We start from the raw sequence: 14,464 nt of genomic DNA on the forward strand, positions 1-14,464 counted from the left end.
TTTTGCTTGAACAAAGTCCGAAACACTTTACATTTTTTTTTAAAAAAGGGGGGGGGGGGGGGGGGTGTGTGTAACAACCCAACCAAAAAAACCAGAGGGTAGTTAAAATATTGAGCACATATAAAGTGATACATTGAGAAGCCTGAATATTGAAGTATTCTAGCTGCAGAAAAGGTAAAGCACAAGTGAAGAAAAAGCAACCTTCTTCTACATTGACCCCCTGGTGTGCTTTAACTGTGACCTCAAGGAGCCATATCTAGATAGGAGAGGGAGTTCAGTTTCCAAGGCCCATTCAATCGTAAGCTCCTCTGCGAAGTCTCCCAACATGGGGTCCAATTAGTGTCACTTGTATTGGTGAATTTTTTTTAGAGACCTGCTGAAAGCAACTGGAATAAGATTCTCAGATTAACTTTACACAGGCCACTATACAGCTCTGGAGCCCTGTATCATTCTCATTCAAGGTAGATTTTGACTGAAGTCAGTAGGAGTTTTTGACTAATGAAGGATCAGGTCCATCCTTTTGTTAATTTTTTATCATTACCTGGTTCCTATCCTGCCAGCCACTTTTCAGTCTGTATTTTTATTACCTTTTCTATATATCAGGTATAGTAATATTTACTACTTGTGTTAAGTGCTTATAGTTTTATCAGTAAAAAACAGGTAATATTTAATTTCTAGAATTACCCACCTGCCACTGAACTGGCAAAGCCCATATAAATCATTCTAAATGAGCGCCTTGAGAAATGTCAAGTCTCAAGTTAAGCATTATAAATACTGGAAAGATGCAGAACAGAAACTAAATATAAAGTCCATCAGCTAGATTTTTTATTTTTTAAAAAAACTAATTATTAACAAAAATCAAATCATACTAGGATGAGAAAAACAGAGGGGAAAAAACTTGCTTAGTAGTCATCCAACACTGTAATCAGGCCATGAATCGTTGTTGTCCTGTGATTTCTTTTGTTATGACCCAAATATGAACTATATACAGAAAAAGAGAAAGAAGAAAACTGAGCTAGAAGTAGCCTCCTGCTCAGAGGTTACCTTGCCTGTTTCTTATCCATAGATAATGAAAAGTAAACTAAAAAATATGTGTAATTCTCTGATATGTTTGAGCTAGAGCATATTAACTGTTAAAACCATTACTATATCATTTGCACTGACCGCTGTTTAACATACAGTAGAAAGCATTAGCATTGTACAGTGTTGATCGGTTGTGTTACAATTCCAAGAGCAAGGCAGACATTCTTTGTGCTAATCAACATTTTAAACTGAAATATATTGTTTAGTAAATGGTTAAGACAAAGGACAGTCGGATTTGCAAATAAATAAAACAATTGATATAACATGGGGGGAAACATGAAAATACAGAACATTATCTTCAGTTTAGAAACCGATAATGCTGTTTAAGAAAATAATGACATAGTTCAATCTAATCCTAAGAACCACAGAACTGGGTCCACTGCTTGTGTTTTATATCTGCGCTTAGCTGCTGTCTCATATCAGACGAAAAGGTAGTGCTCAGAAGTATTTAAAGAAAAATAGCTCCTTGTCATGTAAATTCATGCTCACCAATGATTACTCACAAATACTCCATTGGGGAAACTCAAATAATTAAGTAAACAATTTAAAAGCTGAAGTAGAAAGTGTAGATTGCTCTAGCTCTGCTCACCAGGCTGCTCAGATACAGGAGTCTTTGCCAGTGTAACATATTTGGAAATACCTGGAATTCTCATTTTGTCCCTTGTAATAAGCTGGTAAGATTGGAAGTGGTAAATGATAGAAAGACAATGAGTATATGAACAGCTTCAATTACTAATCCATACATTGTCTCTACTGTGTGGGTATAGCAGAGGACTATAATCACTATCTCATACTAGTGCAAAACATATTATTTAAAATACATGGTTTAACACAATGCCACCTTCATTTATCTGCTATAAAACTAGTACTTCTAATAACTTTTAAGACCAAGTGCTTCATACCTCCAAATTGCTGTGTTTTGTTTCCCTTTCTCCCCTTTTTCTAATCTCTGACCTGCTGGTTGCTGAATAAAACAGTCTTTCACTGTTCCTGGCACAGTGTTTACAGGAGTAGCTGTATACCTGTGGCATTTGCATCTTTGCTTAATCACACTGCAAGATATAGATACATTTAGTCCTGAAAATGGTGTACAGTTTCCTCTTTCTCCCTCGCTTTCCCCTAATAGCAGGGAGGCACCAGAGGGTTGTGCCGGGCTGTGTGTTCCAGGCTGCCTGCAGGACCCTAGCGGACTAGGCTGTATTTAATGAGCGCGTCTTCACTGACAGATTCATTATTTGTGTTCGGTCGCTTCAAGTCAAAACTGATTAGTTACACTTACTGCAGCAAAGATTTAATGATTTTATTGTTTATCTTCAATTTATTTTGATTAACATCTCCGTTCTTTTCATTGCAAGTGCAATTAGGTGTAATATAACAGCGACTACTTTAATTTTGCTGAAATTAAGATGAATAAGTGACGGATTATGGCACTTTGTTTAACAAATAAATCATAGTTAAGAAGAATGTATTAGTAATAAATGAAAAAATAGACAATCTAATTAAAATGCATGGAGCTGATAGTTCGAGTTTCCAGAAATGTAATGAATTTTAATTTTAGAAATCAACTAGATTTAGGTGTAGTACTTATTTATTGACAATAAGATGAGAGAAAGACACATTATTTTGAAAATCATCTTAATTCTTTTATTATGTTGGTAAAAGGAAGGATGAGCAATGAAATGAAGGTGCACATTTAAATTTTTTAGGAGCTAGGATTATTTTGTCAGGAAACACTGCAATTAAGGTATGGCTAAAAAAGAGACTGAGAGACTGAAATGAGGAAAAAACTCATTAGTTCAATTCTCACATGTTCAGGCTTCAGCGTTTTCTGCAACAGATTAATATTCTCCAAGTCCCAGCCACAATTTTCCTTTAAGTTCATAAGATTCAATTCACTGCCACACAGCAAAAGCCTTAAGACATGTAAGATGGAAGAAAGAACTAACATGAAGAAAACTGAACTCAACAAACAGTGAGCAAATCAAGATTGCTCTATACAAGCATCCCCAAATCATGGGGCAAGCAGCAGGGCAGCAATCCTGGAGCCAGCTTACTGTGGGGGTCGTATGGGCTTAACTTCTGATTGAGGAAAACCAAGAGGAAAACGAACCCTTCAGAATCAGAAACTTTATCCCTCTGATGTTTAAAAGACCTTGTATTTGACAGGACAGCTTTGAAGATAAAGACCGAAGCACTCTCCAGCTACAGGCTGTTCAACACCCCACACTGCTATCTGCAATGCACTTCAGTTTCGCAGAGTTCAGTCATATTAGAAAGGAGATAGGGGAGACATTTTTTAGTATATTCTGCTATACTTTTGATGCTGCTGTATCTTGCTCAAGCTCTCTTTAACAGAGCCTGGAAGAGCTCAGCTCTGTTCTATACATCTCCATCATCATTCCTTCCCACCACACTGTCAAGGCTGACCAGTTGCTCTTGGATAGTCAACATGTAAACTTGTTCGTAAAAATGTACACAGACTTCCCTGACTATGCAGACAAGATATCTCTAAGCTAAGAGGTTAGCACTAAAGATGAGAGGGTGAGGAGGGACTTCTCCCTTTTTCTTCATGTGCCATACTCTTCTTTTTTTTTTTTTTTTTTTTTTTTTTTTTGTCAGGAGGAGGATTTTATTCCGGGGATTAAGGTTAGAGAGGACTAAGAGAGCGCAATATATTCTCTGTTAATACCTTATTTTGACTTCTTTTCCCCCTTTGTATGAGTGATTGGGGCCTGGGGGAGGGGGGGGGCAAGGAGAGTGTAATTCCTAAGATCACAAAACCTGCACGAGAGTACTTTGTTCTTTCTAAACTTTTAAGCGCTCTTCTTATACTGCTGTTTCTCTCTTCAACTGTTTTAAAAGATTTTACTGATATTTATATTAAATTCATTATTGAAAGAAGTATTTATTATGATTTAGTAGCAATTTTTTGTTTGTTTTTCTACCTTAGTTAATACTTTATCACTACACACTCATAGAAATACAAGAATTTCAGTGGCAATGCAAATTTGTTCCAGCTAAGGAACTGCCTCATAGCTTTAAAAGGGACTTCAAAATTGTATTTTAACAATGTCTTCAAAAAAAGATAGCTGAAAAATAATTCTTGTCCTATGGGTGTAGTGGAATACAATACTGAAGCCAGTTTTACTAGTGTGAAGTAAATAAAGGGAAGGAGATGGTGGAGTGAGGATCTTCTAAGGCCTGCTTTCTTTGTCCTCGATTACACTGATCAGATCTACTAATTACATTAAACCAGGTAGCTCTTCCTAAGTGTATAAAATAAAATAAATAAATCTGGATACTTTTAGCAAGGCAGTACACAAACTCATATACAAGTGTTTCTGTGTGTCACAATCCCTCTTCTATTATTAGCTTTCAATATTTAATAAATAAATAGATGGTAGGCAAAGGCAGAGCAAGAGGGAGATAGAGAAGAAACGATGCTAATGACCAAATCAACCTGTAAAAAGCAACCCTGCTCTGACTGGAGCCCCAGTCATCAGCTGAGTGTCATGCAGGAGAGCCAGAAGAGCTGGGGGAGGTTGTGGAGGGCTTGGCAAGCTGGAGACTGGCAGCATCATTGGTTTGAACAGGCCGTGATTGATTTGTCACCAGAGGCCCATTTGACTGGGCGAAAAGCCCTTCTGATCTCAATCTCTCTCTGCCTCCTTACCTCTGCTGTCCCTCTTTCCTTCTCTGCGTTTTGGCGCTGGCACAGCAGCTGGGCAAGGGGCTCAAGTTGAGGCTGACACAGAGCAAAAGGGTTGAAGGTCACTGCTGCTGAAACTCTGTCACGACTGACAAGGGAGACCCAGCTCATCACACTTCTCACTTCTGTCTTGCCTTTAGAACTCCAGAGGTTTACAGAGCCCCAAATACACATCCATACAAATACACCAACGCACCATTCCCCAGACAGAGACACACAACCAAAGCCTCTCTGTGCTTCTCTCTTTCCTCTCTCTCTCTCTCTCTGTTTCTCTCTCTCGCACGCACACACTCACGTACACACACACACACACACACACTCTCTCTCTCTCCCCACCCCTTCCACCTTCCTGTTATCTGTGGCTGGGAGAAACCTCTAGATCTACAAATATTAATTACAAAGGACAACGAAAGGTAAGAAGGCGTCAATTATCCAAAGGTGTCGTGATGTTATTTCAAGTCAATTGCAAATGTGTGAGGGGGAAGATTTCGCCCCAGTGATTCCTGTCTGCTTGGCTGATGGGGACCGGAGCCGATTCCCTCCCAGAACTGCTGCAGCTATGCCTTAAACCACACACTTTCCAGCAGGAGCCATCAGCATGGGCCTTTCTGAATTCTCTCTTTATTTCATTCATTAAGGGCATTAGGCAAGTTGGAATTTGTATGAAAAGGATCCTATGGGAATACTGTCTCCAGGGTAGGTATTTTCATGACTTTCCACATCCTGGGGCTCTCTCTGTATCTCTTCTCTTTCTCTCTCTCTTCTGTTAGATGGAGCTTTAAAGGAGGCTGCCCTCATCTTCCAACTAATCTGGGGAGCGGAAATATTCTGAGCTGCATATATTGAGTGAAAAAATACGCTATTTATTTTATGAAGTGGCAGTTACTAAGAAATTGTGAGACCTTTCCTTCTTAATTTTGTTAATGGGCTTTGTTATTATCATTATTATTCCTAGCTGTTTTCAGGATTTTCTCACACAAGAGTTTTTAATGACAATTGCCTTCGTTATCCAGAAAGAAAGAGATAGCAGACTGGACAACAGCAAAATAATATTATTCAAACAAAGGCAGACTTTAAATTAAATGGGCTGTTGTGTTCCCATAAAAGCAGGAAAATCTCAATACTCTAGCTCATTTCACTTGGCAAAAGAACATGGCATCAGTTTTTTAACTTTAAAATAGTTTAATGAACACGAATGGAGAAATAATTTTTCTGTGTATTTAGCAGTCTATAAAGAAGAGAGAATGCTTTAACTTTGATCGCCACAATTAGTTCCCTGGGTATCTAGAGGGGAACAGGGCAGCCCTGGGAGCCTCAGTTCTTTAGATACAAAAGCATTTAGATCGCTTTAGAGCAGTTAATCCTGAGACTGGCTAGGGTCCCTTTTGTTTTCTAACTCCATTGTGGGTTTTGTTCAGTTTTTTCTATTCGCATGATTGACTGCCCAATGGATGCTAATTATCCAAATGTCGCTTCTGTCCTTTGAGTGACTTTCTATGTATTATGGGCAACTGTCATGCATTCTGTCATTCTATATCATATTACATGTATTATCATATGAAAATGGTACTCTGCATAAAGGAAGGTGTCTGAACCAGCAGATGCTGCAGATACTTAGAGGACTTGCCTAATTTGAATGGATTTTCTATAGAAAAATTGGTCAGAAAGCATATAGGGAAGAGTCAGAAATTGAAAGTTTATCAGGTAATTATTTTTGTCCTTTTGCTGTTTACATGATAATGTACAAAGCATTAACTGTCTCTGCTCCTGAAATCTGCAGCCACCTTCCTCCTCCCGAACCAGGCAACCCGTCTGTATTTATTAGAGTATGACAGCTTAAGCTAATTAAACTGATATCTGTCTAAAACAATAAGCCCAGAAAGTTAGAATAAACATTATGATTATAAGCAGAAAAGGCAGCTATTCAAATGTGGCATCAATGTTATATTTTAATGATAAATCTGAAATTCCTGTATAAAAAACACTGGATGTGGAATTGCAAACAATAATAAAGTTCTGCAAAGACGTTTTTCACTGTAAATATTTTTTACTTAGATCTTTATCTCTTTACATGATATTAATAAGGCTGAGGGCTAACACAGCTTTGAACTTGAATATTTTTTATTTTATACATATGTGAACATATAATTAAAGGGATATCAAGGGAAAGGTTTTTACTAAATTTTTTTCCACTAAAATAAACTTAACACACCTCAGTGTAATGTGCATGCCAACACTTAACAGGAATGCAAGATTTATAACGATAGGGCTTTTTAGATTTGCACTCTGGGGTCCATTGAATCCATAGACACATCCAGAGTTTCCTATCCTAAAACATTAGGATAGTGGTTTATTTTTACCATCGATATGAAATACTGTGGATATATAAAGCTGAAATTCATGATCTTGAGCTTCATCAAATATAGGTGCAATAAGTTTCCATTAATGGTAAAGCTAAATCATGGGAAATGTGTACTTTATGAAACAGCAAAAAGATACCATAGAAAGACTTGCTCTGCTGTATCAGGGCGCTTTGAAATTTTACAATGATCAAATATACATGATCAAGCTGTGCTTGTTAGAGTACGAGGGGCTCACAACGGTCAATGATTATTGATCAGACTGTTAAGTATTTGTTCACGATTCTTTATATCCCAAAAGATTCAGGGAAATAAACAGTGAAAAATTGCATCAGAGTCCACCTTTGTTTGAGACTGATGTATCAAAATAGAGTATTCATTTGCCAAATTTATTGGAAAATGTGTAGTAAATTATTACATAAGGACTCCAAGTACAGATATTAATATTTCCTATTTTTTAATTATCTTTGTAAAAGTGTAAGTGCTAATTAAAAAATGTAAAGATAGAATCTTTGTAAAACATGAATAGTGAATTATTGATAAGAGCAGATTTACACAGCAAAAACAGAGCTACAATCATAGCTTATCATTTGACCTTTGCATTTTGCCTTACATTTTGCTCATGCCAAAATTTTTTAAACTTAAGTTGCAGTAACAGTGATGTAAAAGAATCCATGAGGTAAAAATGGAAATTTCTGTTACTCTTACAAAATAGAAAATCTTACTAAGGTGCAGTTACTATCTTTTGGTAATTTAATAAATATTACTCTTCATGACTAGTCCCAATTAAATTATTTTGGGGTTTTTTATTATAATATCATTTGGCAAAAGTCCCAAATTATTTGAATAATAATTCTTTCTTGTTTCTTGAGATTTCTACAGCATCTATTTCTGCAAGTCCACTATATGTATTATCTACTACTTAAAAATTATCTATAAGGTTTGTTCCATAATTCAAAATATTACACATGTTGAGAGTGCTAATGTATAATTGTGCAAAATCATGAGGCATACTTTATTTGATTTCATTATGCTGTACATTACATAAATTCACAAGATCTTTCCTGAACACAGAAATCTCTTTAAGATAAACTTACTACACATTACAGAAAACTACTGAACACAAAGACTTATTTCTGCAGATATTTGCTTCTAAGAAATGATAACATATGTCTCTGTCTGAATCTACAAATAGATAGATGGATACACACACATATGTTCATTCACACACACATAGCCTCGTACAGTCATATATCTTATACATATTTATATAAACAAATTTACATACTGCATCTTTTGTAAATCTTAAAACCAGCAATATGTATTTTGTGTTTCATTTTCAGGTGTTAATTTCCTTAAAACTACTTTTTTTTTTTTTCCAAATGAGAATTACATTGAAAATAATCAGCCACACTTATATAAAAAGTTTGCAAAGTATAAAATTGGCAAAATGTCACTGATTGGTTGGCAGTGCCCTTTCACCTTATTGTGTCTGACCTGCCACTTAATTAATCTGTTCTTGTCTGAGAGCGGACAGTGTTAAAGATAGGCAGCACAGTGAGCGAAGTCTGCAGCACTTTGAAAGTTGAAAATACATTCAGCTTTGTTTATAAAATAATTTTATTTAATTATATTTCTAAGATTTCATCATTACTATTTCAGTTTGTATCTTATCTGATTTCTTCCTATTGCAAATATTTACTATAAGATTCCGTGCATCTACTGCTCCATTTCTAGCGTTACCCATTCTCATTACCCAGGCTAGTACTGTAAAGTTTGCATCTGATTTCCATACCTGCTTTCTGTGTTTTGAAATCATTTTTCAGAGGCAGGCGGTGGGCATTCAGGTAGTCCAGATAAGGGTTTATAGTGACAAAATATTGACTGAATTTGGTATTCACTTATGAGGGATGACGTTAGTGCCACAAAAATCCCTGTGATGTACAGGGAATAGTTAATTAATTAAAGGACCTGCTAATTGCTACTTGAGGTACTGTGCAGAGATGATGAAGAGTGCTTGGTACAAGGTTAGGTTCTCAGTTTTGAGTGAACATTTTCATTTAAAAGATTTCTTTAAAGTACATCCTATTTTTTTTTATGTTTTTTTCAGGTTACTGTATCTAGTTCAGACTCAAGTGTTCAATTGAGCTTCAATTAATTATAATATATAGTCAGGGTTCTTTAGCTGGGATAGATTGATGGAGAAGCTTTGTTTCATTTGGTGCAGGTGGCACTGTTTAATAAGCACAGGATAGAGTGAATAATGTAGTGTTTGCAAAGAGAAATAAATGCAAAATAGAGAGGTACAATTAGATCAGCTCAGAGAAATAAAGGAGAAATATTAAATGGTCAGGTATCTTGCAAATATCAAATAAAATTGTAATTAAGTATCTCATTGAAAACTGCCATTTTAATTTATGAATATCTAAAAGCACTGCTTTAAAATAAATCTAGTGGGCAAGTCTTCTGCCTTCATTAGGCAGGCACATTTCAATATCTGGAAAATACCAGACTTCTAATTTTCAAACTCTCCATATTATTTTTCTTATACTGAAGTATAAATAGGATTCTAAATGTAAAATATAAACACAAGGACTTCAAAAATTAATTTCTAAACCATATTATGAAACACCTTAACCTTTGCCATTCTTTTCTTTAATTGGAGCTGTTATATTGGAGAAAATTTACCCCATGGAAAATTAATCTGTGAAAACTTGTAAATCATTATCAATAATTTACTAGAAAATAAGGGGCTGTATACCTCTCGTGCATGCACTAAATATAAAATAAAGTTGCAGAAGATTACTGAAAAGAGTAAAAAAATTGTACATAGAAAAAGTAAAGCCCTTGAGAATTAAAATCTTCTGATTGCACAGAAAAAATAAAAACAAGTATATACTCCTGAAAATAACAAAAAAGAGGGGAAAAAAAGAAATGTTGTTTGACTTAAAGAAAAAAAAAGAAAGAAAGAAAGAAAAAGAAGTATCTGGTAGCTAAGAGGATAGTCCTGTAAGCTACTTAACAAAAGAATGTGAATGTATTAGGCATTTCAGCAACACTTCTGCATCTAAAAATTTCAGCTGTAGACAGATTTTCCACAGACGATTCCCCCCTACTGCTAACCTCTTAAATATACCTATAAAATACAAAATGTTCCCAATCACCTCCAATAAAGGAAGCTTCCTTACATTAAATGCATCTAATATTTGTGTTAGAAATCTGAAGTGCTTTCTGATGTGGTTAAATTCACAAAGAAATGTGGTTGTAGAACAGAAAGGAATGTATTGAGCACATCACATTGAATATTTGCAGATGGATACAGAGCTGTGGAAGTTTACTCATAAAATATGGAATTAATCATATTCTTAGTCTCTGATTATTCAAAGAAAGCAATGCTATTGGACTCTTTCTCTACAAACCTTATTTTTGTTATGTAGCCGTGTTTACCAAATCCATGATATACCCAATCAGGGCAGCCTCCCAAACCTCCAGGATTGGTTGATGTTGAACTTGTAAAATGTTTATGAGTGAGTGTTTGCCTGGTAATGTAGCCCTGGGTGCCCTGCTGTCAGCATGGAATTACTGATACTATTACACAGAAAGGGGTTGGAAGGAAGAGAGAAGGGAGCTGGGTAGCCATAGGCGACTTTCTTATCTAAACTCTTAACGTGCATTTAGACAAAATAGTTTTTGCCAAAAAAATACCTTCCCCACTTTGTTTAAAAAAAAAAATAATCTATCCGTTTACACTAAAAAAGTATTCCTGCAAAGAATCTTATTACACTTACTTGAACTTTAACTGTAGAGCAAAAAGATTAGTGCATAGTAAATAGATGTAAAAAACCACTAAGAAGCAGCTACACTACTAGATGCAAATACATGGTTTTGCAATCTTTGCCATATTCTGTGCATGAAATTTACTGATTTTCTAGTTATTGCCACTTCATATTTTGTAAAAATTATTCTACTTAAATTATTTACTATGGTAGATATTCAAGTCAGGCAATCAGATCTAAACACCCACCAAAAATCTATGTTCCCCAAAATAAATCTCCAAAGCTATCTTAAATATACAGCTACTGACCTTCAGAATCATATTTTCTTTACCATTTCATTGTAATAAAAATGAACATTTTGTCATCACTTTGGGAAACTGTGCCAAACACCTTAAAACACATGTCACATGCCAACTTTACTTCATTTTTCTCCTCAGGGAATAGATACATCTGGAATCATAATCACAGATAAAAACCTTGACAAAATTGCACATGAGCCCAGCCCTTCTCTCCAACACCTACCTTTTCATAACATTTAATACAATATTAATATCGGTTACTAAAAAGGCTTCCAACCTTTACATTTCTGACATAACATGTTCAAACCCATATTTCACACTTCTTGTTCTGTTTTAAGTTCAGTGGATTTAACAGGACTCTGGAGAGAAGATCATGTGGTTGAAGATTTCCCTCCCTCTTTGACACCCGTAGAGGCAGTTTTGGAATTGTTTAAATAGCTGTGGCCATATAAACTGAAATATGTAAGATCATGGGCATCTTGTTTCTTTCTCACATCTATACATACATGCTTGTATTTTTATCTGAAGTCTATTGCTTGTACCAGTGACTATTTCAGCACATCTGGGCAAAACATTCTGAATAATTTCCTTTAAAACTGTATTATTTATCTTTCCTGCATATTCCTGGTTTACCAGACAAATACAATTAGTTGATATTATATAATAATATTATTTGGTCTTTTCTATGAATGATTGACAGGTTTTCAAATCAAAATAAAACACATTCTTAGTCAATCATCTTCTTGAAAGTGCACTACTGTTTTAAGCTCGGTTTGCTTCTGAGACAGCTAGAGATCTTACACCATCAGAGTAAACGGTGAAATTACAGACCCAACAGATCCCATACTCTCCCCAAAATGCTTGGCTTAGGTAGTATTTAATAGCCAATTCCTAGACTGCTGTTTTTACTTCATGCTTTTGTAAAACATTCATCAGCTGGTATTGCAAAGAAATGGAATTTGAGAACTTTGCAAATTTTCATTTATTATTGTGTTTGTAATTAATACCATGGTAGAAGTACCTCAGGCAGCACACTGTATGGCTTTGTTCATGTCAGAATGGTGATAGCAACCTCTTTTTGTTACATATGTAACAGCTTTGAAAGACATTTTTTTAAACGGCAAACGTACTAGACAGCTTTAAAGCAAAGGACATTAAATAGGTTGCCAATTATTCATTCAGCAGCTCTATGTGCGTCAAAAAAATGCATACTACCAAATTTTCCTGAGACAAACACTTAAATTTCCCATGACTCATACACCATTTTTGCACTAACTGGATATGGATAGTAATCATTTAGAAAAAGAAACAGATATAAAATGTTTCTTGCCCTGGAATACTGAAAAAATCCTAAAAAATGTATTCATTCACAGTTAGGGGACAGCATTTGTGACAAGGAATAGTGTTTCTTAATACAATTATTTCATTATTCTCTTTCACTTTAAAATTACCTGAAGTGTCTAACTCAGTATATAAGCAGTGCAAAAAGTGATATATGAATGGAGTAATAATTTCCCTCAATCATTTCAAGTCAGTCCATAGAACAACTGAATTTGAAGCATGCTAATCTGTCTCCGGCAACTCAGGGAGATGAAGAGCTGAGCTCCACTTGCTGACAAGAAGCAAACTGTCTCACATTTTAGGAGAACAACATCATTGCCTATAAAAATGAAGAAGAGACAAAATAAATAAAATCAGTTAATGTTGTAGTTAACTTGCAAATCAAGTAAATCTGTTGGTACAGTATTTTAGAAATAAACGATAACAGCGTCACACCAAACACACATTTCTGAACATATAAGCGTTCTGATTTTGATTTAATGGTATATCAGCGTCAACTATTGCTTCCTTTGCTGGTACACACTTCCTGATGCCTACTGTGAAGGGTGCCCATATTTACAACTGAGTAAGATGATTAATTACACCTTGTCAATCACGGTGCATGAAGACATAACACCACAGCAGACAATGAAGAAGATGCCTGAAGCTACAATTACATTTTAATTCATAGTTTATTGTATGTTCCCATATATTGCAGTCTAATAACCGTAGGGGCATTGAAAACATATGAGATATCAATCACTCTGCCCCCTGGTCTTTCATGTTTATATTATTCCATAGCCTTTAAATTACCGTAAGTAGTTACTTATTTTCTAAGCTTTCTTCTCTTCTCTCTTACCTTTTGCTTCCATTTATGTTTTATTCTTAGTACCTTTATCCAACAGCTATAAGTATTTGATGGAAGTTTGTAGCTCACTTAAAATCTGTAACAGACAACCTGAAACCCAGCAATTAGCAAAGACAGCTTAGACTTGTGTTCCTTTGTTGAAGGAGGCGTTGAATCTTTTGTTCTGATTTAGTCACGGTAGCTGGGTGGAAGCTGGTACCTCATTATGTGGTTGGTCTGTTTGTCTGGTAGGTAGCAGATGGTACTGGAGATGACGTTACCAAGAGAGGCAGGGTAGAGAAACTCAAGACCTGTGATTTGTTCACCTGTCACCTATAACAAAATACAGGTTAAAAGACTTTATTATTAGCTGCGCCATTTTTTTAATGAAAAAAACTCTCATTTCAAATGAGTCTGTGTTTGATTCTACAGATTATTTTGCTATAGCGTTGGGGGTTTTTTTGCTCATTATTCAAGACTATCCTGGATTTTATTCTGAACAATGTAAATGCCATTCATGTGTCAGTGTGTACGTTAGCAGCTTTATGTTTACATTCAGTTACTCTCCTTGTGTTTTGGTAGCAAGGGTTGGATGTCTTCTTGTGTTTGTATATCCATTAAGAAGATAATCAGAGATAGCCTGTGAACTGAAGGTCATGCCATACCTTTTTAGCATGCTATTGGTATTATTGGTTCCAACCACTTGGGCAATACTGTTACATAAAATATTGTATTTTAGTTCAGTTAAATATATAAAATCTTTTCAATAATTAGTACTGTCAGGCAGAGCATACGAATCCATGACCCTTCGTAACTGCAAAACGTATGTAATCAATTATAGGATAGGGAATTAAACTGGTATTAAATCATCTAAGGATGTTTTAATAATACTTAAGCAAGTTGCTTAAGCGAAGATAACACAAGGGTGTTCCACAGTGGTGTGTGTGGTGTCCAGTGAGCAATATTCCACATCTGTTATTGGAGGCAAATCTCCCATCACAGACGGCATTTGAAATGCCTTGCAATTTAACGGAGGAAGGGAAAGATTACTTCATCAAGACAAATGCTGT

The sequence above is a fragment of the Falco peregrinus genome, chromosome 1, assembly GCF_023634155.1.
Source record: "Falco peregrinus isolate bFalPer1 chromosome 1, bFalPer1.pri, whole genome shotgun sequence".
Classification (NCBI taxonomy): domain Eukaryota; kingdom Metazoa; phylum Chordata; class Aves; order Falconiformes; family Falconidae; genus Falco; species Falco peregrinus.